The following is a 25,236-nucleotide window of genomic DNA, read 5'->3' on the forward strand; positions in this document are numbered from 1 at the left end:
ACACCCAATAACGTCATTAATTTTCGGAGTAAGTCTTAGCTCTTGAACTTTTCTCCAGAGACACTTCTTCATATGGAAATAACATCCGTGCACTTCAGCTGTCGGAAATACAACTTTAATTGCTGAAATCGCAGCTGATTCGAAGTCTACGGTCACGTTTGCAGGTTTCCATCCTGGAATTTTTTCCATCAAATTTCGGAAAAGACGGACGAACGTCTCTTTTCTTTTGTTTGGCAGTACTGCAAAGGCAACTGGATAGATGTTTGTCTCATTATTTGTACTCCCAAAGTCGGCGTGAATGGTGTATATTTGCGATAACTGTTTGCTGCAGGACTTGAACTTCCATAGAAAAGTCTCGTTTACTCCTTAGAGCCTCTCTTCCTGCCCTTCCGCTTGAAACTATTATCCCCTCTCCTAGTTTGTCGTCGCTCAACAGAAAACTGCTGCCATCGTTCATAGCTAGTAAATCTGCCTTTAGGTCAATTTCTTCTCTTGTCGGTGGATCTCTCTCATTTCCCTGTGATTTTGCCGCTGGTAGTACAAAGCTCTCTTCGTCGTTTGCTGCTGTGGCATTTCAGTGACAAAATCATAGCCTCGATTATCCAGGCAGCCCAGCTCCTCCGAATGTATTTTTGAAATAGACGTCTCTTTGTTTCTCACCCCATTCTTTGCGTGGTTCAAAGTCTTCCTTACTTCCAACCGAGCGACATCCGGAGATCCACATTGATGCTCGAATGAAAAAAGCACTGTCGAATCCTTCGTTTTCAGCATTCCCCGGCAGTGGTTTGCTCTCTGTTTTGAAGAGCGCCACGTTACAGTTCCATCTTCTTCAGTTCTCTTCGTAGTGGCAACATGGCTTACCGTGATTTGTGTTTGAAAATTCCACAACTGAACTACTGTGTCAAAAGTCGCGCGATGTGAACTGTTGGACAGCCACAGGCAGAGCGGCACTGAAGCTGTGTTTGTGTATCAGACAGTCGGCGGCTGTGCCCAGTACCGGGGGAGGGGGCAGGTCCCTGTGTCCGAGGAGCAGGTGAGCAGGTAGTTTAGTGTGATTAGGACGGCCCGGTAAGCCCGACACAAAGGGAGCTGGTGTTGGGCGCGAATCTCACACATTTCTGGTTGGGAGCGAATCTCACTGGGCGCGATTTTCATAGATTCGTTTTTGTCGTGTATTATGAATGAATTATTGTTCAGTTTTTATCTTACGACAGTATAATATGCTTCATCTTCTATTATTTCACAGAAAAGCCAGACAAATCTTTACGGCATTTCGTAATAATATTTCGAGACTAGGCTCCATGCCATTCTACCGCACAACGGGTATCAGAAGAGGACAGCGAGAAAAGTAGCTGACGGACCAGGTGTGGGCAGGCCTTGCACGGCAGCAGGATCACCACTGTACGGGAATACCGTACCAGTAGATCTTACGCTATGTCGGCATTGTTATTAAAGTAGTGCTGATTGGTATCCTAATTTTCTATAAAAACCTAATAACGCAAATTTTATGTGCGAAAATTACTCCTTTTTTTTTTAAGAAAGTTTTATTTAAAAACGAGAAATCTTAGCGCTGTCGCTATGGGAAATTGATATTTCGGGTTTTCTTTGCTGGGTTATTAGCAAAACATTAAAAAAAACATTTGTTACAACCGAGATCAAACAAATACTGAAAAATACAGGCCGTTCCGAACTGAAATACCGGTATTATTTTTAACCAGTCAGTTTTTCCCGTCTCTACCTCGAAGGTATGGTACAACTGTAATGCGTTACAGCATGCAAACTCATTAAAATTTCCGCACCACGTTTTGCTTATGTGAGAGAGATTCACAAAGCATTTATGCGATTCAATTACGGGGCAATATCTTTAATTTCCATTTGCTCTAGAATTCTTCAATATTTCTGGAGTTCGAATAGAGTAACTTTCCACGAATCAGCACGGTTTTATAAAGCATCGCTCGTGCGAAACTCAGCTTGCAACGTTCTCACACGATGTACTGCGAACTGTGTACGAAGGGCAACTATGGATGAAGGGCAATTCCATATTCTTGGGTTTCCGAAAACTGTTTGGCACGGTGCCCCATTGCAGGCTGTTAAGGAAGGTACGACCACATGGAATAGGTTTCCGGATATGTGAGTGGCTCGAAATGGTCTTAAGTAACAGAACCCAGTACGTTGTCCTCGGCGGCGAGGGTAATGTCAGGAGTTCCCCAGGAAAGTGTGATAGGACAGCTGCTGATCTCTGTACAGGTGGACGGGCTAGCGGACAGGGAGCGGACCAACACGCGGTTGTTTGCTGGTCAAGCAGCGGTGTGCGGAGGGGTGTCCGAGGCGACTGGGACATAAATTCCAGTTGGTGTGATCGATGGCAGCTGGCTGTGAATGTTGGAAAAACAAACACGTAACGTTGGGCTGCAGCATTAGTAGTGTTCTGCTTGACACAGTCACACAGATTTAATATGCGAGTGTACCGTTGCAGAGCAATATGAAGCGGCTCAAATGGCTGTGAGCACTGAGGTCATCAGTCCCGTAGAACTTAGAACTACTTAAACCTAACTAACCTAAGGACAGCACACACATCCATGCCCGAGGCAGGATTGGAACCTGCGACCGTAGCGGCCGCGCGGTTCCAGACTGTAGCGCCTAGAACCGCTCGGCCACCCCGGCCGGCTAATACGAACGAGCATTTGAAAGATTGTGGTGGGGAAGGCGAATCATAGACTCGGTTTTATTGGCCGAATTTTAGGAGAGTGTGGTTCATCCGTAAAGGAGACAGTAGTTTGGAATCCGCAGCAGGTCGGAGTGAAGGAGGACATCGCAGCGATTCAGAGGGTGCCAGATTTCTATGGTAGGTTCGAACAACACGTTAAGTGTTACGGAGATGCTGCACGAAGTCATATGGGACGCCGTGGAAGGAAGGCGATGTTCTTTTGGAAGAACACTACTGATCAATAGTATTGGTTAAAAACAGTCTCGGTTGCGATTTTTTGCGCGCATGGCGTCCTGTGCTACAGCCATCCGTGCTGCACTCACCTGGCTCCAAATTCTTCGGTGATGGTCGGCGTTCCGTCACAGCACTGTACCCGTCGTTTCACCGCATCCCACACGTCTTCGATTGGCGGCAATTGCGGTGATCTGGCTGGCGAGGAAAAACGGTTGACACCGAGTAGGCACGTGTTAGTGCATTGGCCTGCTGAAAAATGACGTCTCTGATGATCTGCAGAAAGGGTCGCAGGATGTTATTCAGGTCGGTCGCCCTGGCCGCTGACCCCTGGACACGCACCGAGTCCGATTTGTGGTTGTACCATGTGCGAATGGAGCCACTGCGACGGAACTGCCCCTGTCTGCGGGGAACGAAAATGCGGCCATCATTTTCAAACAAACAGAACCTCGATTCGTCCGAAAACTGTCTCGTGCCATTCCTGTCCCAAGTGACGTCGTTCCATTCACTATTGCCGTAAAGCGTGTTTCTGCTCATTCCTTAAAGGTAGGCGGGGAAGTGGACCCGTGCCGTAATAAACGGTGACGGACTGTCACCCCTGGTAGTGTACGCCGGCCAGGGTTGACGAGCGGTTCAAGGCGCTACAGTCTGGAACCGCGCGACCGCTACGGACGCAGGTTCGAATCCTGCCTCGAGCATGGATGTGTGTGACGTCCTTAGGTTAGTTAGGTTTAAGTAGTTCTAAGTTCTAGGGGACTGATGACCTCAGATGGTAAGTCCCATAGTGCTCAGAGCCATTTGAACCGTTTGTTTTGTAGTGTACGATGTCTTGCACTGTAGCGGCAGAGCCGTGGAGGTCGCCCATCTGTCCTGCAGTGCCATTCGGAAGAGATGCCGACATTCTGCGCGGGTGCGTTTGGGGGGGGGGGGGGGGGCGGGGGGATGGGGCGATGGTCTGGGTGTTGCGACCTGACCCATGTCGTCGTGTTCTACGCCTTCCGTGAACCATTCTACACACACAATTTGCAATGCTGAAACACTTCGTCCCACACGAGCAGCAGCTTCCCAGCTGCATGCGTCACATCATCTCGTGCCAATAGCGCGCCCTCTCTAAAACTCTCTGATCTGACTGTGCGGTTGGCGCCTACTTCTGCGAGGCACCCCGCACGCCTGCTCAGGTCGCACCGGTCCACTCACTGCCTTCGGTTTACGGCGACAACGAGAGCCGCAAATGGTTCAAATGGCTCTGGGCACTATGGGACTTAACTTCTGAGGTCATCAGTCCCCCAGAACTTAGAACTACTTAAACCTAACTAACCTAAGGACATCACACGCATCCATGCCCGAAGCAGGATTCGAACCTGCGACCGTAGCGGTCGCGCAGTTCCAGACTGTAGCACCTAGAACCGCTCGGCCACACTGGCCGGCGCTAGAGGATAGGAGTGGTCGGCGTGATGACAATTGATGACGACCGAGCAGAGATAAAAGGTGGCCACCCGCTGATTTTTGTGATTTTGGCCTTACAGGGTGCGGTACCAGGACTACCGCACCTCAGGTTTTTAGACCTTCCCATTGCACTGGAATGTCGCAAGATGTTACAATGGTCGCAGTTCATTACATATGCGGTTCTCGATTACACAGACGTGGATCAGTGTGGATTACTTCTTTTAAACGATCTTTATCGAGCCCGTTTTGTTTTTGTGAACGTGGAGAGTGACTAACGTGAAAACGACCCTCCTTAAAACGAGGAAACCTTTTTCTTGTCGTGCTCTGCCCAGTGGCGTTATCCCCACACACGACGCAAATGCTTCTGACTGCAGTGTATCCAGCTGAAACAGAAGAATTTGTCGGAAATGTTTCGACTTGTCCACTTTGCACTCCATTCTCTAGCGTCTACAGCTCTACTCACTATTACCAGATGACAAAAAAATGGTTCAAATGGCTCTAAGCACTATGGGACTTTTGACGTCATCAGTCCCCTAGAACTTAGCACTAATGAAAGGACATCACACACATCCATACCCGAGGCAGGATTCGAACCTGTAGCGCCTAGAACCGCTCTGCCACTCTGGCCGGCGCTCAGAAATCGCCGACGTAGTGTAATTGACGCGGAATAAGGGGAACCAGCCGGCATTCGCCGAGGCACATGGAAAACCCCTAAAGCCCATCCACAAACTGGCCGGTTCACCGGACCTCCACAGCCGGGCGGATTCGTGCCGGGGACCAGGCGCTCCTACCCGCCGGGAAAGCAGTGCGTTCAAGCCGCCGGCACACGGACCGTGCATCCGAACGTTGAGCGTTGAGCGTGCCGACTTTCTGACATCATAGCGTGGAATAGCACGTTCGTGACATTTTCCGACCGTGCAGAGCAATATCTGGCATGTCAGATATTCTGAGCGTGCGTCTGAGCGTTGACCAATGAGATGGCACAACGCCACCTACGTCACACGCACGCCGTCTCCCTTCAGCGCAAAGTTGTGAGGCGCCATATTGGCATTCATTTCAAGCCTATATGTCTATAAGCAGTTTCTGAGCACCAGCAAATTGAGAATCACTTGAAAACCCGTTGTTAGTTGTGTGATTCGATCCAATAAAATAATGAGAATCGTCATATTCAAAGTCAAAGAATTATTGTAACTTGCGTATTATGATAGTAGGCTATTTGTAGGCAGCGACACACTGAAGATCCACCCAAAACGGATTGTTATTGATACAACTTGTTATAATTAAATTTCAGTTAGAACATAATTCTCTACGATTACCGTTTTTAGCAAAGAATATGATTAAATGCAAAGAGCTTGTTGGTTTAGCGTATTGAGTAGCGTCTCTGTCGAATAATAAGATTTTGATGGGGCGGTGGTTCGCGTCGTAAAACTACCAATGTTTTTTTCCTAACATTCCCGTTTTTATCAGGTTCTGATACTTTATTATTAGTTTAGTTTAATATAAGTATATACTATAATTTTTCATGTTATGTAAATATAAGTTCACCTTTTTTTGAGGGGTGACTGTGCGATTGCCTTAATCTACAGGACAGATTGCGCTACTTATATAAAGATATTTTGCTCCTTTTTTCCTTTAAGCTTCGTAATTCACATGCTGCAAAGATTCTGCTATTGGGTAAGAACAGTGATCAATAAGACTGACCTTGGGGTTTTAGTAAAATGTGGGAATTATGAAATAACGATTATCTTATGTGGAGAAGTGTTGCAAATTTGTACCGCACTGTTTGTAATGGAACCTTTATAAGCCTGTGTCCTCATTGATTGGACATGGTACTTTCCTTTTCGTGGACGATGGAGGAAACGTGCGTTTTAATAGCGCTAACGTGGGAATTTTACGTGCGCCAGTTGAGTAAACAGTGTGATTTACGAACTAGAAGCATCCCTCAACTGCCGTTGGAGCGCGTTGCGATCGCGTGTACCACTTCGGGGCCCACGTACCGTATGCACAAGTCGCATCGTTCCTGAGCGTTCAGCAGCACGTTGAACTTGGCACGCTCAACGTTAACGTTCGACAGCACGGCCCGTGTGCCGACGGCTTTAGACCGCACGGCCAACCGGGCGGGCCAGCGAAAATGAAGGTACACGAGGTTGCCTGGACCACCGCCACTCGCAAGGCACTCTGATGGGCAGAATAGGAATGACCACGTGGTCCACCTAGGGGGAACAAAACAGCGGCGATTCTGCACGGCATGCATTCGACAAGGGCAGGGGGAAAGTGATTTGCGGTGGAAGTGGCGGTGAACAGCGGCTGCCCCAGCCACGCCACGGCCGCTGTGTGTGTGATGTGCGGGGCGCGGCCGGCTGCGTGTGCTGCTCGCTCAGTAGCGCGCCGGGAATCCGCCTTTCAATTTCACGGCCGCGTTGACGCCGGCCGGGCCGCCTATATTTATTCCGTCTTTCAGAGGCGCCGCCGCCGTCGCCGTCGAACGAGGCGGGGGAAAAATAAAAAGGTCACCATGGAGCAGCAGCAGCAGCAGTGCTCCATTCGAATCGACGTGACTTCCTACCATCACATGTGGCGGCGACGTCAACCCGGCCCCAGACCACTGCCACGACACAAAAAAATAATTTACCGTCAACTTCACTTTTAACGAGCCGCAGACGTGTACCGTTTTAATACTACATGGCTGGTCCAAAAGCTCGTAGCGTTATTGTTTTACGTGCTGGTATTCCGGTTGCTATGTGTTTTTAAGGAAAGGCAAACCTACGTTTCTAGCATTTGTAGACTTAGAGATAGCTTTTGACAATGTCGACCGTAATACTCTCAAATTCTGAAGGTGGAAGGGGTAAAATACGGGGAGCGAAAGGCTATTTACAATTTGTACAGAAACCAGATGGCAGTTATAAGAGTCGAGGGACATGAAAGGGAAGCAGTGGTTGGGAAGGGAGGGAGACAGCGTTGTAGCCTCTCCCCGATGTTATTCAATCTGTATATTGAGCAAGCAGTAAAGGAAACAAAAGAAAAATTCAGAGTAGGTATTAAAATCCATGGAGAAGAAATAAAAACTTTGAGGTTCGCCGATGACATTCTAATTCTGTCAGAGACAGCAAAGGACTTGGAAGAGCAGTAAACGGAATGGAAAGTATCTTGAAAGGAGGATATAAGATGAACATCAACAAAACCAAAACGAGGATAATGGAATGTAGTCGAATTAAGTCGGGTGATGCTGAGGGAGTTAGATTAGGAAATGAGACACTTAAAGTAGTAAAGGAGTTTTGCTATTTGGGCAACAAAATAACTGATGATGGTCGAAGTAGAGAGGATATAAAATGTAGACTGGCAATGGCAAAGAAAGCTTTTCTGAAGAAGAGAAATTTGTTACCATCGAGTATAGATTTAAGTGTCAGGAAGTCGTTTCTGAAAGTGTATGGAGTGTAGCCATGTATGGAACTGAAACATGCACGATAAATAGTTTAGATTAGAAGAGAATACAAGCTTTCGAAATGTGGTGCTACAGAAGAATGCTGAAGATTAGATGGGTAGATCACATAACTAATGAGGAGGTACTGAATAGAATTGGGGAGAAGAGAAGTTTGTGGCACAACTTGACTAGAAGAAGGGATCGGTTGGTAGGACATGTTCTGAGGCATCAAGGGATCACCAATTTAGTATTGGAGTGCAGCGTGGAGGGTAAAAATCGCATAGGGAGACCAGGAGATGAATACACTAAGCAGATTCAGAAGGATGTAGGTTGCAGTAGGTACTGGGAGATGAAGAAGCTTGCACAGCATAGAGTAGCATGGAGAGCTGCATCAAACCGGTCTCAGGACTGCAGACCACAACAACAACAACATGTGTTTACTATAGATTGTCATTTTGTGTTTGTAATTCCCTGTTGCTCTTTGAGTCTACAGACATCGTCAATTTGTCATCTGGAAATAGTGACTAGAGCTCTAGACGCTAGAGAACGGAGTGCAAAGTGGAGAAGTCGGAAATATTTCCGACAAATTCTTCCGTTTCAGCTCGATACACTACAGCCGTGTGTGGGATAACGCCACTGGACAGAGCACGGCAAGAAAAAGGTTTTCACGTTTTAAAGGGGTAGGGCGTCAAACGGGCCGACTTGGAGCAGGAGAGGCACCACAGGACATTTTAATTTCCACTGACCATACTTTAACAAATAAATTCATAAAACTTTGAAAGCATGATCAGGAAGGATTCAGGATTCATACCATAGCAGTGGAAGCTCAAAAACGTAACAAAATGCATTTTTTTACATAATTTCATCATTTTTTTCACTTACCACTGGCTGCATTTGTTGCTATAGGTACACTTTTCTTTGTAAGTAAGAGAGATTCTTCGTTGAATTTTGCACAGCGTACAAACTATAGTTACGTGTGTATGAAACTCTAGAGTTTATTTAATTTATGAAAAAATGAATAAACTGTTACATTTTAAACTTCATGTTTAGAAAAAAAACTGAAATTTTATACTTAATTATCTCAATTTTTACCACAGTTTTTAATAAATTTGGAAAATTCTAGAGTTTCATACGCCTGTATGTACTGCTTTTTTGAACTTCCACTGCGATAAGTATGAGTCTTCAATCCTTCCTGGTCATGCTGACAACGTTTTGTGAATTTACTTGTAAAAGTATAGTCAGTGGAAATTAAAATGTCCTGTGGTGCCTCTCCTGCTCCAAGTCGGCCCGTTTGACGTTTTCACGTTAGTCACTCTCCACGTTCACAAAAACAAAACGGGCTCGATAAAGATCGTATAAACGAAGTAATCCACACTGATGCACGTCAGTGTAATCGAGAGCCGGCATATGTGATGAACTGCGACCATTGTACCATCTTGCGAAATTTGCAGTGCAGTGGGGAAGGTCTAAAAACCAGGTGTACTGGTAACGCATCCTCTAAAGCCGTCGGCACACGGGCCGTGCTGTCGAACGTTAACGTTGAGCGTGCCAAGTTCAACGTGCTGCTGAACGCTCAGGAACGATGCGACTTGTGCATACGGTACGTGCGCCCCAACGTGGTACACGCGATCGCAACGCACTCCAGCGGCAGTTGCGGGATGTTTCTAGTTCGTAAATCACACTGTTTACTCAACGGGCGCGCGTAAAATTCCCACGTTAGGTCTTTTAAAACGCACATTTCGTCCATCGTCCACGAAAAAGAAAGTACCATGTCCAATCAATAAGGACACAGGGTTATAAAAGTTCCAGTACAAACAGTGCATTACAAATTTGGAATACTTCTCTCACATTTTAGTAAAACCCCAAGGTCAGTCTTACTTTATCAGTGTTCGTATGCAGTAGCAGAATCTTTGCAGCATATGTGAATTACTAGGCGTAAAAGAAAAAGGAGCAAAATATCTTTGTACAAGTAGCGCAAGCTGTCCTGTAGATTAAGCCAGTCCAACAAAGTCACCCCTCAAAAAAAGGGTGACCTTATATTTACATAACATCAAATATTATAGTATATGCTTATATTAAACAAATAATAAAGTATCAGAACCTAATAAAAACGCGAATGTTAGGAAAAAAATTTGGAAGCGTCAAGACGCGAACCACTGCCTCATCATAAAACACTGCTCAGTGACTCTACTCATTCCGCTAAACCAACATCACAACCAAAACATATAATTATGTTCTCATATGCCATGCTGAAAAGCTTAGATATGTTACTAATTGCAATTTAATTATAACAAATTGTACCAAGAACAATGCGTTTTGGGTGGATCTTCAGTGTGTCGCTGCCCTCAAATAGCCTACTCTCATAATACGCAAGTTACAATAATTCTTTTGCCACAAAATATTATGTTTTTCATTATTTTATTGGAACGAATCACACAGTTAACAACTGGTTTTCCAGTGATTCTGAATTTTCTGGTGCTCAGAAACGGCATATACACGTATAGGCTTGAAATGAATACCAATATGGCGCACCACAACTCTGTACTGAAGGGAGACGGCGTGCGTGTGACGTAGGTGGCGTTGTACCGTCTCATTGGTCAACGCTCAGACGCACGCTCAGAATATCTGACATGACAGATATTGCTATGCACGTTCGGAAAGACCCCCGAACGTGCTGTTCCACGCTACGACGTGATAAACTCGGCACGCTCAACGCTCAACGTTCGGATGCACGGTCCGTGTGCCGACGGCTTCAGGCCAAAATCACAACAATCAGCGGGTGGTGCAGGAGTTCGATTGGGAAGTCAATACGCATTTAGCTGCGGCCTCAGGTTTTCACCTTTTCCGCTCTCCGTCGAACAACCTTCAACGAATTTCCTTTCCGGATGAAAATGCGCTCCCAACACGGTTCGACGAGTTCTTCACCTCAAAAATTACGTGATTTCTACAGCGGAAAGTTACGCCACACGTGGCAGACTGTTGTAAATAATGGAGGAGAATATGCTGTATTATTGGCGACGAAAGTCTCTGTTGCGCTTGTCTTTTGTGTTCATTAAACGCTACGAAGTTATGCAACGACTCAACAATAACAATAAAACTATAAAATGTGCGAATGCAATAACAAATTGTTTAATTCCTGCAACACAAATTTAATGTAATATTAACAACAGCAAACCTGGACTTTGTTAAAGAATTCAAGTCTCGTGTCTAAAACAGCTTCAAACGTATGATTACTTCACACATGCGTTAAAGTTTCAAATATCTGACGTTAAGCAAGTAAGCGAGACGTAGGTTCCTGAAAGCTTGAAATTATGTTTAAAGTTTGATGGAAGTTGCTAAGGGCCCTCACGCTCAAATACTGGGTGCATTTATTATGGGTAATTCGCGCGCTGCCTCAAAAATATACACAGTAAGGGCAAACTGGATGAAAAGTGGAAAGAAGAAAGTTCGCAACAGAAATAAAAACATGCCTATGTTTCGTAAGTAGAGCGGTAGTGCGACCATGTGAGTGGAAACGCAGATGCCAACAAAAAACGCAAATTGTAAGTAATAACTTATTTACATAAAAAACGAGACGTGAACTGTTTTATAATCCACCACTAACTCGAATCAAAACAAAATTGTGTCGTACAGTTTTGAACATGGCTGTTATTCAGCAACCGTATATTAATTTCAGTATGAGATTGAACAGCCATCAGGTCGCACATAAACGTTAGGTACATTGACCTAGCTTTTCACACCTACTAGTGGTGTCTTCATCAGAATGAACAGTTGCTAAATCGTAAAATTACGCTGCTAAAAAGCAGTAGTCAGAATTTGGAGCAAGTATGCTCAAGTCAAAAGTAAAACAAAACGTTGCAACCTTTGCCACGTGAACCCAGCTGGGAACATCAGAGTAAAGAGTAAGAAACGGTCATTCGAAACAAATAATTCCAGTAAACATGGGCTGTAAAACGCATTCGTTAACAGCTATCTTCGACGCTTTGAAACAATTATATTCTAGTAGAAGCTCTTCGGTTTCCATATTTTGAGAAAAGTTAGCATGGACCAAAACAAAGAAATTTATCTGGAAAACATGGGCTCTAAAATGCATACTTTTAGAGGTATGAGCACTATTGTCTTCTGCTGAACAAGTGTTGATAGCTCTTACGGTATTCATTTTAGTGCCCATGTTTACTAGACGTTTTGCTTCTAGTACCGTGACTTTCAACTGTGTGTACCTTAATTACTGCCATAAAAGCATAGTCTGTAGATAGGCTACACAAGAGAAATGAAATTCAAGGCAATGTTATGGAAATGGGAGAGAAATTACGAGAAAAAAAATGGCTCAGAGCACTATGGGACTTAACTTTTGAGGTCATCAGTCGCCTAGAACTTAGACCTAATTAAACCTAACTAAACTAAGGACATCACACACATCCATGCCCGAGGCAGGATTCGAACGTACGACCGTAGCGGTCGCTCGGCTCCAGACTGTAGCGCCTAGAACCGCACGGCCACTGAGGCCGGCAATTACGAGATGATGATGGCAATGTAGGACATATGATACTGCGAGAAGAATCTGAAAAAGCACTGAAAGACTTGAGTGGCAACAAGGCCCCTGGAGAAGAGAGTTTCCCTCAGAATTACAGAGGCCTTTGTAAGAGTCAGGCACGACAAAACTATTCCATCTGGTGTGCAAGATAAATGACACAGGCAAAATACACCAAGACTTTTAGAACACTTCAATAATTCCAATTCCAAACAAGGCAGAAGCTGAGAGGCGTGAATATAAAAGAGCTGTCAATTTAACAAGTCCTGTTTGCAAAATACTGGCATTAATCATTTGCAGAAGACGTCAAAATCTGGTAGATACCGACCTCAGGGAAGGTCAGTTTGGATTCCGGAGAGGTATCGGAACACACTGATCCTAAGTTCTCCAGCAGATAATATAAGGAAAGGCAGGCCCACGTTCATAGCATTTGTAGACTCAGAGACAGCCTTAGACAATTTCGACTGAAATGCATTGTTTGAAGTTTTGAAGGTATAGAGGTAACGTGCAGGGGGCCAAATGCTATTCACTACTCGTGCAGAAACCAGACTGCAGTTATATGAGTCAAGGGGAATGAAAGAAAGCAGTGGTTGAACAGGGAGTGAGACAGGTTTCTAGTCGCCCCTATTATTCAGTCTGCACACTCAGCAAACAATAAAGGAAGTAAAGGAGAAATTTGTAAGGGAATTAAAATTCAGAGAGAAGATATAAAAACTTTACGGTTATGATATTGCAATTCTGTCAGAGACGGCAAAGGACTGGCAACAGTAGTTGAAGGGAATGGTCAGCAAATTGAAAAGGAGTTATAAAACGTCAAGTTAAAGAAGGGAAATGGAATGTAGTGGAATTAAATCGTGGGATGCTGAGGGAATTAGAAGCAAAATAACTGATTGATTGTTGGAGTAGATAGCACGCGAAGAGCAGACTGTCAATAGATGGAAAGCATTTTTGGAAACAGAGGAATATGTTGTAAGCATAGGCTTCTGCAGCCGTTGTCACTGTGAATAAAATTCTTCTGGACTGTTGACCGCATTGTCAGTACATCAAATGGTTCGGCGTTTCGGCCTCTATTGCAATCGACCTTCCTTAAGACTTTGTGCTGAGCTAGACTGCTGAATGAGAGACATTTTAGATCTCACATACAATGCGGTCAACAGCCCAGAAGAATTTTATTACACAGTAATCTTTTATCATCAAGTATAAATTAAAGTGTTAGGAAGACTTTTCTGAAGGTATAAATGATGACTAACTGAAACCCTGAGCTGTCGACAGGTGTTGTTGATATACCTCGATGTGGACCGCTGAAAATGTGTGCCCCGACCGGGACTCGAACCCGGGATCTCCTGCTTACATGGCAGACGCTCTATCCATCTGAGCCACCGAGGACACAGGTGAATAGCGCGACTGCAGGGACTTATTCCTTGCACGCTTCCCGTGAGACTCACATTCCCAACTGTCCACAATTCTACATATGTAATGAACCTTATAGACATTTGCCGATTCACTCATTACTCGCGCACGCTTTGACGATTCCCGTAAGAGTTTGGGCAACCAACCTATGCGCATTCGCACAGACGAAGGTCAATGGCTGGGTAGCCCTTTAGCTGTATATATGAGGACAGTAACTGTTCTCGAAAGAACAGAATACTGTTGATGACCGTGCAGTTTTTCCCTGGAATAAATGATGACTAACTGAAACCATCAGCTGCCGACAGGTGTTGTTGATATACCTCGATGTGGACACGGGAAGCGTGCAAGGGATAAGTCCCTGCAGTCGCGCTATTCATCTATGTGCTCGGTGGGTCAGATGGATAGAGCGTCTGCCATGTAAGCAGGAGATCCTGGGTTCGAGTCCCAGTCGGGGCACACATTTTCAGCTGTCCACATCGAGGTATATCAACAACGCCTGTCGGCAGCTGAGGGTTTCAGTTAGTCATCATTTATTCCAGGGAAAAGCTGCACAGTCATCAACAGTATTCTGTTCTTTCGAGAACAGTTACTGTCTTCATATATATTTTCTGAAGGTGTTTGTGTGGAGTGAGGATAGGCATGTCAGACAAGAAGAGAAAGTGTGGTGCTGCAGAAGAATACTGGAGATCAGACAGGTAGATTGAGTAACTAATAAGGGGGTAGTGAGTCAGATTGGGGAAACAAGAAATTTATGACACGACTCGAGTGAAGGGAGGCATCGGTTAGTAGGAGTCGCTTGAGGCATCAGCATTCTCCTGCGTTTCGTTTTTCGTTTTGTTACACAACATTAGTGGGAAGCTTAAATTTTTGACAGTAGAGCAGTGAGCGAGCTGCGTTTTGTTTATTTTTATTTTTTTTCTTCCCCGGTGACGCGACGCGACGCGCGTGTGCGCTGTGGCCGCATGCGGCGCGCATCCGGCCGTACGTCACACGCCCACGCCTCCCGAGCCGGCGGCCATTGTTTTAATTGCAGTGGCCGCCGTGATTGGCGAGTGGCGCTGCGATCTGTAATTGCGGGCCGGGGCAGGTTGGGGGGCCCCGGATTATTAAATTAACAGCGGGGAGCTGCTAGCAGCTGCTCCGACAGGCGAAGTACAGCCGTCTCTCCCACACACACACACACACACAGACAGACAGTTGGATCGCCAACCACGCAATACTTGTGTTACGGCTCGGCAGAAAGAGGCCGGGTAAGTGCGAGTAGTGTAGATAGTTGACCGATTCCTGTTAGCTGCTTAGCTACTGAAAAGATAACAAAATACGCTGAGTAGCTAAAGAAACTGGCCCACCTACCTAATATCGTGTAGGGCTCTCGCTTGCCGCAACACGACGTGGTATGCATTGAATTAATGTCTGAAGTAGCAATGGAGTCAACTGATACCATGAATCATGCAGGGTTGTCTGTAAATCTGTAACAGTACGAGGGGGTGGAGATCTCTTCTGAACGGCACGTTGCAAGGCATCCCAGATATCTCAATAATTTTCATGACTGGGGAGCTTGGTGGCCAGCGGAAGTGTTTAAGCTCAGAAGAGTGTTCCTCCAGCCACTCTGTAGCAATTCTGGATTTGTGAGACGTAGCAATGTCCTGGCCAAGTCCGTCGGAATGCACAATGGGCATGAATGGATGCAGGTGATCAGACAGGGTGCTTACGTACGTGTCACCTGTCAAGAGTCGTATCTAGACATGTCAGGGGTCCCACATCACTCCAACTGCACCCGGCCCACACCATTACAGAGCATCCACCACAGGCCCTTGCAGACGTGCAGGGGACATGGATTCGTAAGGTTGTCTCCATACCCGTACACGTGCATCCGCTCGGTATAGTTTCAGACAAGACTCCTCCGACCAGGTAACGTGTTTCCAGTCATCAACAGTCCACACAGTCCACTGTCGGTGTTGACGGGCCCAGGCGAGGCGTATAGCTCTGTGTCCTGCTGTCATCAAGGATAGGCGAGTGGGCCTTCGGCTCCAAAAGCCCATACCGATGACACTTGTTGATGGCCGATCACTGGAATCTGCAGCATTCTGCGGAAGGGTTGCACTTCTGGCACGTTACCGATTCTCTCCTCCCGTCGTCGGCCCCGTTCTTGCAGGATTTGATGTTCAACAGAATCGCTGAAATGGTCATACTGGAAAATCCCTTCATAGCTACCTCGGAGTAGCTCGTGCGCCGACCATAACACCACGTTCAAACTCACTTAAATCTTGATAACCTGCCACTGTAGCAGCAGTGACCGATCTAAGAACTTGTTGTCTTACGAGGTGCATTCAAGTTCTAAGGTCTCCGATTTTTTTTCTCCAAACTGGAAAGAGATAGAAACATGCGCATTGTTTTAAAATGAGGCCGCATTCATTGTCAATACGTCCCAGAGATGGCACCACCGTACGGCAGATGGAATTTTACCGCCAGCGGCGAGAATGAGAACTGTTTTAAATACTTAAAATGGCGACGTTTTCCTTACTTGAACAGCGTGCAATCATTCGTTTCCTGAATTTGCGTGGTGTGAAACCAATTGAAATTCATCGTCAGTTGAAGGAGACATGGAAGAAAGTGCATTCGTGGGTGTGACAGTTTAATGAAGGCAGAACATCGTGTGACAACAAACCGAAACAACCTCGGGCTCGCACAAGCCAGTCTGACGACATGATCGAGAAAGTGAAGAGAATTGTTTTGGGGGATCGCCGAATGACTGTTGAACAGATCGCCTCCAGAGTTGGCATTTCTGTGGGTTCTGTGTACACAATCCTGCATGACGACCTGAAAATGCGAAAAGTGTCATCCAGGTGGGTGCCACGAATACTGACGGACGACCACACGGCTGCCCGTGTGGCATGTTGCCGAGCAGTGTTGACGCGCAACGACAGCACGAATGGGACTTTCTTTTCGCCGGTTGTGACAATGGATGAGACGTGGATGCCATTTTTCAATCCAGAAACAAAGCACCGGTCAGCTCAGTGGAAGCACACAGATTCAGCGCCACCAAAAAAATTTCGGGTAACCGCCAGTGCTGAAAAAATGATGGAGTCCATGTTCTGGGGCAGCGAGGGCGTAATCCTTACCCATTGCGTTCCAAAGGGCACTACGGTAACAGGTGCAACCTACGAAAATGTTTTGAAGAACAAATTCCTTCCTGCACTGCAACAAAAATGTCCGGGAAGGGCTGCGCGTGTGTTGTTTCACCGAGACAACGCACCCGCACATCGAGCTAACGTTACGCAACAGTTTCTTCGTGATAACAACTTTGAAGTGATTCCTCATGCTCCCTACTCACCTGACCTGGCTCCTAGTGACTTTTGGCTCTTTCCAACAATGAAAGACACTCTCCGTGGCCGCACATTCACCAGCTGTGCTGCTATTGCCTCAGCGATTTTCCAGTGGTCAAAACAGACTCCTAAAGAAGCCTTCGCCGCTGCCATGGAATCGTGGCGTCAGCGTTGTGAGAAATGTGTACGTCTGCGGGGCCAGTTTCATCGATTTCGGGTGAGTAGTTAATTAGAAAAAAAATCGGAGGCCTTAGAACTTGAATGCACCTAGTATATACGCGTTGCCGACTGCAGCGCCATATTCTGCCTGTTTACATATTTCTGTATTTGAATATACATGCCTATACCAGTTTCTTTGGCGCTTCAGTGCACATCGATATTTTTTTGGAAACAAGGTCGATATATCGCTATTTTATCAACTGCCCTAATTCAGGCCCCCACGAGCGGACCATTAGGCAGGTTACAGAGGCGCCTAAGCAGCGGGTGATGTGTGTAAGGGACAAGGAGTTCCTGAGTGGCTGCCGGGGAAAGACGTGGAATTAGGGAGCAGCGGCGACTTCCGGGAAGTCGGGTATTAGGCGCGCCTCTGACGGCACCAGAGGATCCCAGACCGTGCACCACGCGCCGACTCTAGTGTGGCGGACACGGAAGCAGCTGGCGTTTCGACAGCAGCCGCCGTCATATCACCATCATCATCATCATCATCATCATCATCATCAATGCCACCCGTTCGTCTACCATTTCCCTGGCGTAGCTATGAAGTCTTAAGTATCAGTACGAAAAAATCAACATCAGCACCGTTCAGTAAATAACATCCCGAACAAATTTCGCCCGTGCTGCCGGTCGTCGCCACGGACGGGAGGAGAGGTCTGGATACCCAAAGAACAACATTTTGGTCGTCTACCATGGTTAAAATTTTCTCGCATGTTGCTCGTCTGGTGTTCAACGATAGAAACACTGGAAGAATGGGGAGCCTTTTGAGACTAGGATTTGACGCAAGTTGCTTCACCTGAAAACCTGCTGAAGAAGATTGACTATTTTGTATTGCTAGTTCTGAAATTACAGTGAAATATATTGCCAAAAGAGCACGCCAGAGGAAAAGACTACAAAAAAGGAACCCTAAGGAAGACTAATAGGACAAATATGGCCAATATTAATGTCCTCGTTTCTGGCGTAAATACTAATAAAATCTTTTCTTCTGCACTTCACAAAACTTTCATTTTTCAGTGTACAAGGAACAGTCTCTGCTGAATTACTGCTGGTAAGAAAGTGAAATTTGCTATAGAGTTTGTATATACTATAATACAATTTTCTGTGGTATAGAATTTTTCAAAGTGCTTTACTGTGAAGTAAAATATCATAAATATTAAATGAAAAGAATGTTGCCAGAGTTCTAAGACTGATATTGAGAAACAGGTACATAGGTTTGTTTATCTAATAACTAACAATAGCCTACCACATTCTGAAAGTGGTGAGTAACCTTCGGGAAAATGTTCCTCATATGGTACTGTGTACCTAGAGAAGTGCGTGGTACACACTGTCCTGTCTTACAATGTATTTATTCACAACCCGCACGATCATCGATGACCTTCACAGTGTAAAAGTATTGTGACAACTTGACGCGTCATACATGCTGTTTAACCAGAAAAGACGCTGTAGCTGACTTACAAACGTTAGAAAAAGGTACTCCACGCCATAAAACCTTCTGTGTTAACCTAGGTTTCCTAGCGCTGTTCTGTCACTGTCAACTATCCGCTGTGTCCCCTCTCTTAAATTTCACATTGTCTCCTTTACCGTTTCTATAATGCAACCCATGCCTACCGTCTTGCAGTAATTATTATCATCCCGTCTCTTCCCACTGTTACGGTCTCCATCTCTCGCAGGATAAAAAAAACTCGAGTATATTCGCGTGCAAAAATTTTTGGAAGCTTTTTAAAGGTGCTGAGGAAGGTACCGCTAACCCATTTTTCAGTCAGTCTTATAAACAGGAGCAAATTCGTTTTTTTTCCGCTGGTTCCCCTTCTCTCCTCTGCCACAGAAGAGCACGTCAGTCATATGTAAAGAACTTTATGGGTCAGTAAAATTTTGATAGGTTACTTACGTGAAAATGAAATTACGCCAAACTAATTTTACAGCTCAAACGTATTTTACGAGCACGAAAATTTCGCACATGCTTCACTATTAACACGTAGTTGGCTCAAATGGCCCTGAGCACTATGGGACTTAACTGCTGAGGTCATCAGTCCCCTAGAACTTAGAACTACTTAAACCTAACTAACCTAAGGACATCACACACATCCACGCCCGAGGCAGGATTCGAACCTGCGACCGTAGCGGTCTCGCGGTTCCAGACTGAAGCGCCTAGAACCGCTCGGCCACTCCGGCCGGCAACACGTCCAGTGTTCCTCTTTTGCTGTCTGTGTGATGCAAGTATAGGTGTCAGGCAGAAGAGCTCCGAATGAACTGTGTGGGTTGGGGTGGCGGGTGAATGGAATAATAAGATACCCGACGTGAAATAATAGCATACCAGTTGCGTTAAAAAACAATTTTTAACGTACCTAGTGTGTTATTTCTTGACGTCGGCGTTCTTCAAAAACAGCTGTTGGGACTGATTAACAATGAAACGACGTCTTTGCGATGATGAGCAGAAATGCTATCGTAATCGGCTCTCGGCGCTACCAACAGAAACTGCAACGTTTAATTTCGCCACGCAATTTCGACACTATGGTTGGTAGGTCGCTGGTGTTGGCAGAAATGAAAGTAACAGGGAAGGCGACATGAAGTGTTCAGGAAAAACACGATATGTAGCGAATCCGAACGACGGACCCATCTGCCACCTTCTATTGTGGCACTTACTTACAGTTACTATTGGTCATCGCCAAGCATGAACGTTGCCAGCTTTTTCCCTTCAGTTTTTGTTCTACGAGCTATAGGCAGGCTGCACAGAATATATGTTGTTGTTGTTGTGGTCTTCAGTCCTGAGACTGGTTTGCTGCAGCTCTCCATGCTACTCTATCCTGTGCAAGCTTCTTCATCTCCCAGTACCTACTGCAGCCTACATCCTTCTGAATCTGCTTAGTGTATTCATCTCTTGGTCTCCCTCTACGATGTTTTCCTCCACGCTGCCCTCCAGTACTAAATTGGTGATCCCTTGATGCCTCAGAACATGTCCTACCAACCGATCCCTTCTTCTAGTCAAGTTGTGCCACAAACTTCTCTTCTCCCCAATCCTATTCAATACCTCCTCATTAGTTATGTGATCTACCCATCTAATCTTCAGCATTCTTCTGTAGCACCACATTTTGAAAGCTTCTATTCTCTTCTTTACCAAACTATTTATCGTCCATGTTTCATTTCCATACATGGCTACACTCCAGACAGATACTTTCAGAAACGACTTCCTGACACTTAAATCAATACTCGATGCTAACAAATTTCTCTTCTTCAGAAACGCTTTCCTAACAAGCCGATACTTAAGTCTACAGCTCTAAAACCGCCAGTATATTACGATGTGGAGCCGATATTTTTATACGCCATACGCCGATATTTTACCCATCGACATATCAATATATTTTTTTTAATATATCGAGAGCTGATAATGATATTATCTTACGAGGGCTATAAAATAATGAATGATCATAATTTTCTTTTGACGACATACCTTTACTCCTCCTCATAATTTTGGTGGTTGTTCTCAGTCTCCCATGAGTGCGATGCACTTGTCCCAGCGTTTCTGCCAGTCTTCAAATAAGTGCTGGAAACCATTTTTTGAGAGGTCCTTCAAAATCGCCTCCCCAGTCCTCAGCACTACTTCTGATGACTGATAATGCCTCCCACGAAGGCGTTTCTTCATATTAGGCAGTAGTACAAAGTCAGACAGGGGTAAATCCGGACTGTAGGGTGGGTGAGGGATGCACTTCACGTTGATTTTTGCAAGATACTCAGCAACAACATTGGCAATATGCGGCCGCGCGTTATCGTGGTGCAGTATCCAGGATGCTTCCCGGAAATGTGGTCTTTTGCGCCTGATATGGACTTGCGCAACGTTTTCAGGAGAACCATATATTATTGTCCAGTTACTGACGTGTGCGCAGGTGCAACATGCTGATGAACCATTCCACGAATATCAAAGAATGAGATGATCATAACTTTCCCAGGAGAAGCAACCACTTTTGCTTTTTACTGGGTTGCTGATGAAGGAGATTTCCACACTGAGCTTTGCTGTTTGCTCTCAGGATCAAAATCATGTAGCCAAGCTCCATCAGCAGAGATTACATTTGAAAGAAACTGCAGATCTTCCTCCAACATCAACTTTAAGTGCATGCAGACCTGCACGCGAATGTCCTTTTGTTCGGGAATCGACAGTCTTGGAAGCCATCGCGCACAAACACGTGCCATGTGTAATTTTTCTGTCACCAACGTGCGGGTGGCACCCAGTGAAATGTTCAGTATTTCAGAAAGTGATCATCTGTCAGAATGACAGCAGCAGTGTTGATGTTTTCTCCCGCAGGAGTAATAACTGGTTCAAATAGTTCAAATGGCTCTGAGCACTATGGGACTCAACTGCTGAGGTCATTAGTCCCCTAGAACATAGAACTAGTTAAACCTAACTAACCTAAGGACATCACAAACATCCATGCCCGAGGCAGGATTCGAACCGGCGACCGTAGCGGTCCTGCGGTTCCAGACTGCAGCGCCTTTAACCGGACGGCCACTTCGGCCGGCGCAATAACTGGAGCACCGGGTCCACCTGCCTTCGAAATTGACTGTCTCCCCTCTTTAAACATTTCAAACCACCTTCGAACCGTGCTGTAGGGAAGAACAGACTCATCGTATCGGCCTCGGTTGATGATTTATTGGGATGAAAGCAGAATTTCAAAGCTGCATATTGTTCCTCGCGTCTTACCTCAACTGCAGCGTAGACGATACTGAACACTAGAATGAAATTTTCACTCTACAGCGGAGAGTGCGCTGATATGAAACTTCCTCGCGGATTAAAACTATATGCCGGACCGAGACTCGAACTCGGGACCTTTGCCTTTCGCGGGCAAGTGCTCTACCGACTGAGCTACCCAAGCACGATAAAGGCTCCGTCCTCACAGCTTTAATTCTGCCAGTACCTCGTCTCCTACCTTCCAAACTTCACAGAAGCTTCTGTGTAGAGTGAAAATTTCATTCTAGAAACATCCCCAAGGCTGTGGCTAAGCCATGTCTCTGCATTTTCCTTTCTTCCAGGAGTGCTAGTTCTCCAGGCTCGCAGGAGAGCTTCTGTGAAGTTTGGAAGGTAGGAGACGACGTACGGGCAGAATTAAAGCTGTGAGGACGGGGCGTGAGTCGTGCTTGGTTAGCTCAGACGGTAGAGGACTTGCCCGCGAAAGGCAAAGGTCCCGAGTTCGAGTCTCGGTCCGGCACACAGTTTTAATCTGCCAGGAAGTTTGACACTGAACACGTCGGACCTTGCCTGCCTCTCGCAGGCGGGAACCAGGAGTCCCAATAATGAAACTACTACGGCGTGTTTGTTGCTCATTAAGCTAACAGAATATCATAAGATTAAATTTTAGCGCGAGAAATTATGACCACAAAACAAATTATGATCATTCTTTACTGAACCGCCCAAACATTGATGGACCGTAGACGCAACGCTGTTGTTAGCTTTTCTCCCGTACAGCGAAAGTGGAGAGACCGCCGTGACACTTCTGTTACGTGTCTTCAGTGCAGTGGTTTCCATTGCCTTCTGCATCCTCATGTCGTCGATTAGTGCCGATTCTTCCGCATTTAGTGGCAGTTTCCCACCCCTAGGACAAGAGAGCGCCCTGAACCTCTATCCGCTCCTCCGCCGTCTTTGACGAGGCCGTTGGCAGAATGAGAGCGACTTCTTGCGCTCGAAGTCTTTGGCCACCAACGCAGATTACTAATCAGCCACTCACAGCCGGGAGCCAGGAGTCCCGACAATGAAACTACTAAGCTAACAGAATGTCATAATATTAAATTTCAGCGCGAGAAATTATGACCGTAAAAAAAAAGATCATTCTTTATTAATTAGGCCTCGTAAAATGTCGATGTATCGGACCAGCAGTCCTAGCGTGGGCACTGCGAGACCAGCGCGTGCACATGTGCGCGGTAAGTTGCGGGCCTGGTGGGCGAGCGGCTGGAGCCTGGAGAACTGGAGCCTGGAGGCCGTAAGTCTGTGCTGGGCGGGACCGGGCAGCGCCTAATGCGACCGATTAGCGTCTCCTGTGATGGACGCCGTCGCAGGGGCATCTGTCAGGCGCCGCACCGCCGTAATGCCCGGCCGCGTCCAGTGCAGCATCCAGACCCCTCGCGTACACCACCAGCCAGCAGACCGGCCACACGGGCAACACAATACACAAGGGACGACACAGTCTCGTAATACACTGTGTGATCAAAACTATCCGGACATCCCCAAAAACATACGTTCTTCATATTAGGTGCATTGTGCTACCACCTACTGCCAGGTACTCCACATCAGCCACCTCAGACAGCAGAATGGGGCGCTCCTTGGAACTCACTGACTTCGAACGTGAAGATAGACGTAAACTGTCCCGATAAAGCCTAAGAACCGGCTTTAAATGACGGCTCTAGCACTATATTACAACCTCCGACGTATCGCTCACACGGTTGAAATGGCTCTGAGCACTATGGGACTCAACATCTGAGGTCATCAGTCCCCTAGAACTTAGAACTACTCAGACCTAACTAAACCAAGGACATCACACACATCAATGCCAGAGGCAGACTGTAGCGCCTAGAACCGCTCGGCCCTTCCGGCCGGGTTCGTTTGCAGACAATGGATGTACAGAGTGTAAGGGGTAACTGTTTACAACCTACCACAGTGGCGTAGGTCAAGTCCAAACGAAGAAACTGGTATACGACAGTCGGTGTCTTTCGGGCAGGAAAGCGACCTCAAATCGGCCTGCAAAAGAAGTTACAGCACATGCACGCTGCGCCACGTTTTGGAATATCGTTTTGTCTCTGGTTTAGTCGTACACTCACAGGTTGTAAAACTGACATTTGTGTATATTTTACTTTACACTTAAAATTAACAAAAGGTGTGGTTTGTCTGGAATTCTTAATAAGAGGCGACTCTGACTGTAACGGGTAGTTAGTACCCAATTGGGAATGTAATTAGTTTCTCGACAACATGTTCAAAAGTCTTTTTTCGTTCATTTCCGTCTCAGGAATGGTTAACTTACTGATGTTAATAAGGGATGCTGGCGTAAGACGAGGAGAGGAGATTCGACATCATCTGCAGAATAGGTACCTTTTGTACGCGAATCTGAGGTTGCTTCCCGGTTCGATAGTGTCCCTGGATCAAACTGTTCGTCTCAGTGTCCTGAGATACACTTTCCGTACAGAGAACTTAGATGGGGGTGCTGTGGTGATTGAAATGAGCGACAGTTCGATGAGTGTGATGTTTCTTGACAGTGTTGGCAGGCCTGGCGCTGAGTCCGGACTACTGTTCATTATGATGGTAGTGACATGTTCCTTGACGATGTGGGCAGGCCTGGCGCTGAGTCCGGACTACTGTTCATTATGATGGTAGTGACATGTTCCTTGACGATGTGGGCAGGCCTGGCGCTGAGTCCGGACTACTGTTCATTATGATGGTAGTGACATGTTCCTTGACGATGTGGGCAGGCCTGGCGCTGAGTCCGGACTACTGTTCATTATGATGGTAGTGACATGTTCCTTGACGATGTGGGCAGGCCTAGCGCTGAGTCCGGACTACTGTTCATTATGATGGTAGTGACATGTTCCTTGACGATGGGGGCAGGCCTGGCGCTGAGTCCGGACTACTGTTCATTATGATGGTAGTGACATGTTCCTTGACGATGTGGGCAGGCCTGGCGCTGAGTCCGGACTAGTGTTCATTATGATGGTAGTGACATGTTCCTTGACGATGTGGGCAGGCCTGGCGCTGAGTCCGGACTAGTGTTCATTATGATGGTAGTGACATGTTCCTTGACGATGTGGGCAGGCCTGGCGCTGAGTCCGGACTACTGTTCATTATGATGGTAGTGACATGTTCCTTGACGATGTGGGCAGGCCTGGCGCTGAGTCCGGACTACTGTTCATTATGATGGTAGTGACATGTTCCTTGACGATGTGGGCAGGCCTGGCGCTGAGTCCGGACTACTGTTCA

At 46.2% G+C, this 25,236-nt stretch overlaps 1 protein-coding gene and 2 non-coding genes across 3 annotated transcripts in view; 1 reads left to right on the forward strand and 2 right to left on the reverse strand.

Annotated features, from left to right (window-relative positions):
• Nucleotides 1-25,236, forward strand: part of LOC124719017 (transcriptional activator cubitus interruptus) — a 190,053-nt gene that overhangs the window by 85,828 nt on the left and 78,989 nt on the right. The window lies entirely within an intron of this gene.
• Nucleotides 13,649-13,722, reverse strand: Trnat-ugu. Its single transcript has one exon. It is a non-coding gene; the product is annotated as a tRNA-Thr (tRNA).
• Trnas-cga lies at nucleotides 22,077-22,151 on the reverse strand. The gene has a single exon. It is a non-coding gene; the product is annotated as a tRNA-Ser (tRNA).

The sequence above is a fragment of the Schistocerca piceifrons genome, chromosome 10, assembly GCF_021461385.2.
Source record: "Schistocerca piceifrons isolate TAMUIC-IGC-003096 chromosome 10, iqSchPice1.1, whole genome shotgun sequence".
Taxonomy (NCBI): Eukaryota; Metazoa; Arthropoda; class Insecta; order Orthoptera; family Acrididae; genus Schistocerca; species Schistocerca piceifrons.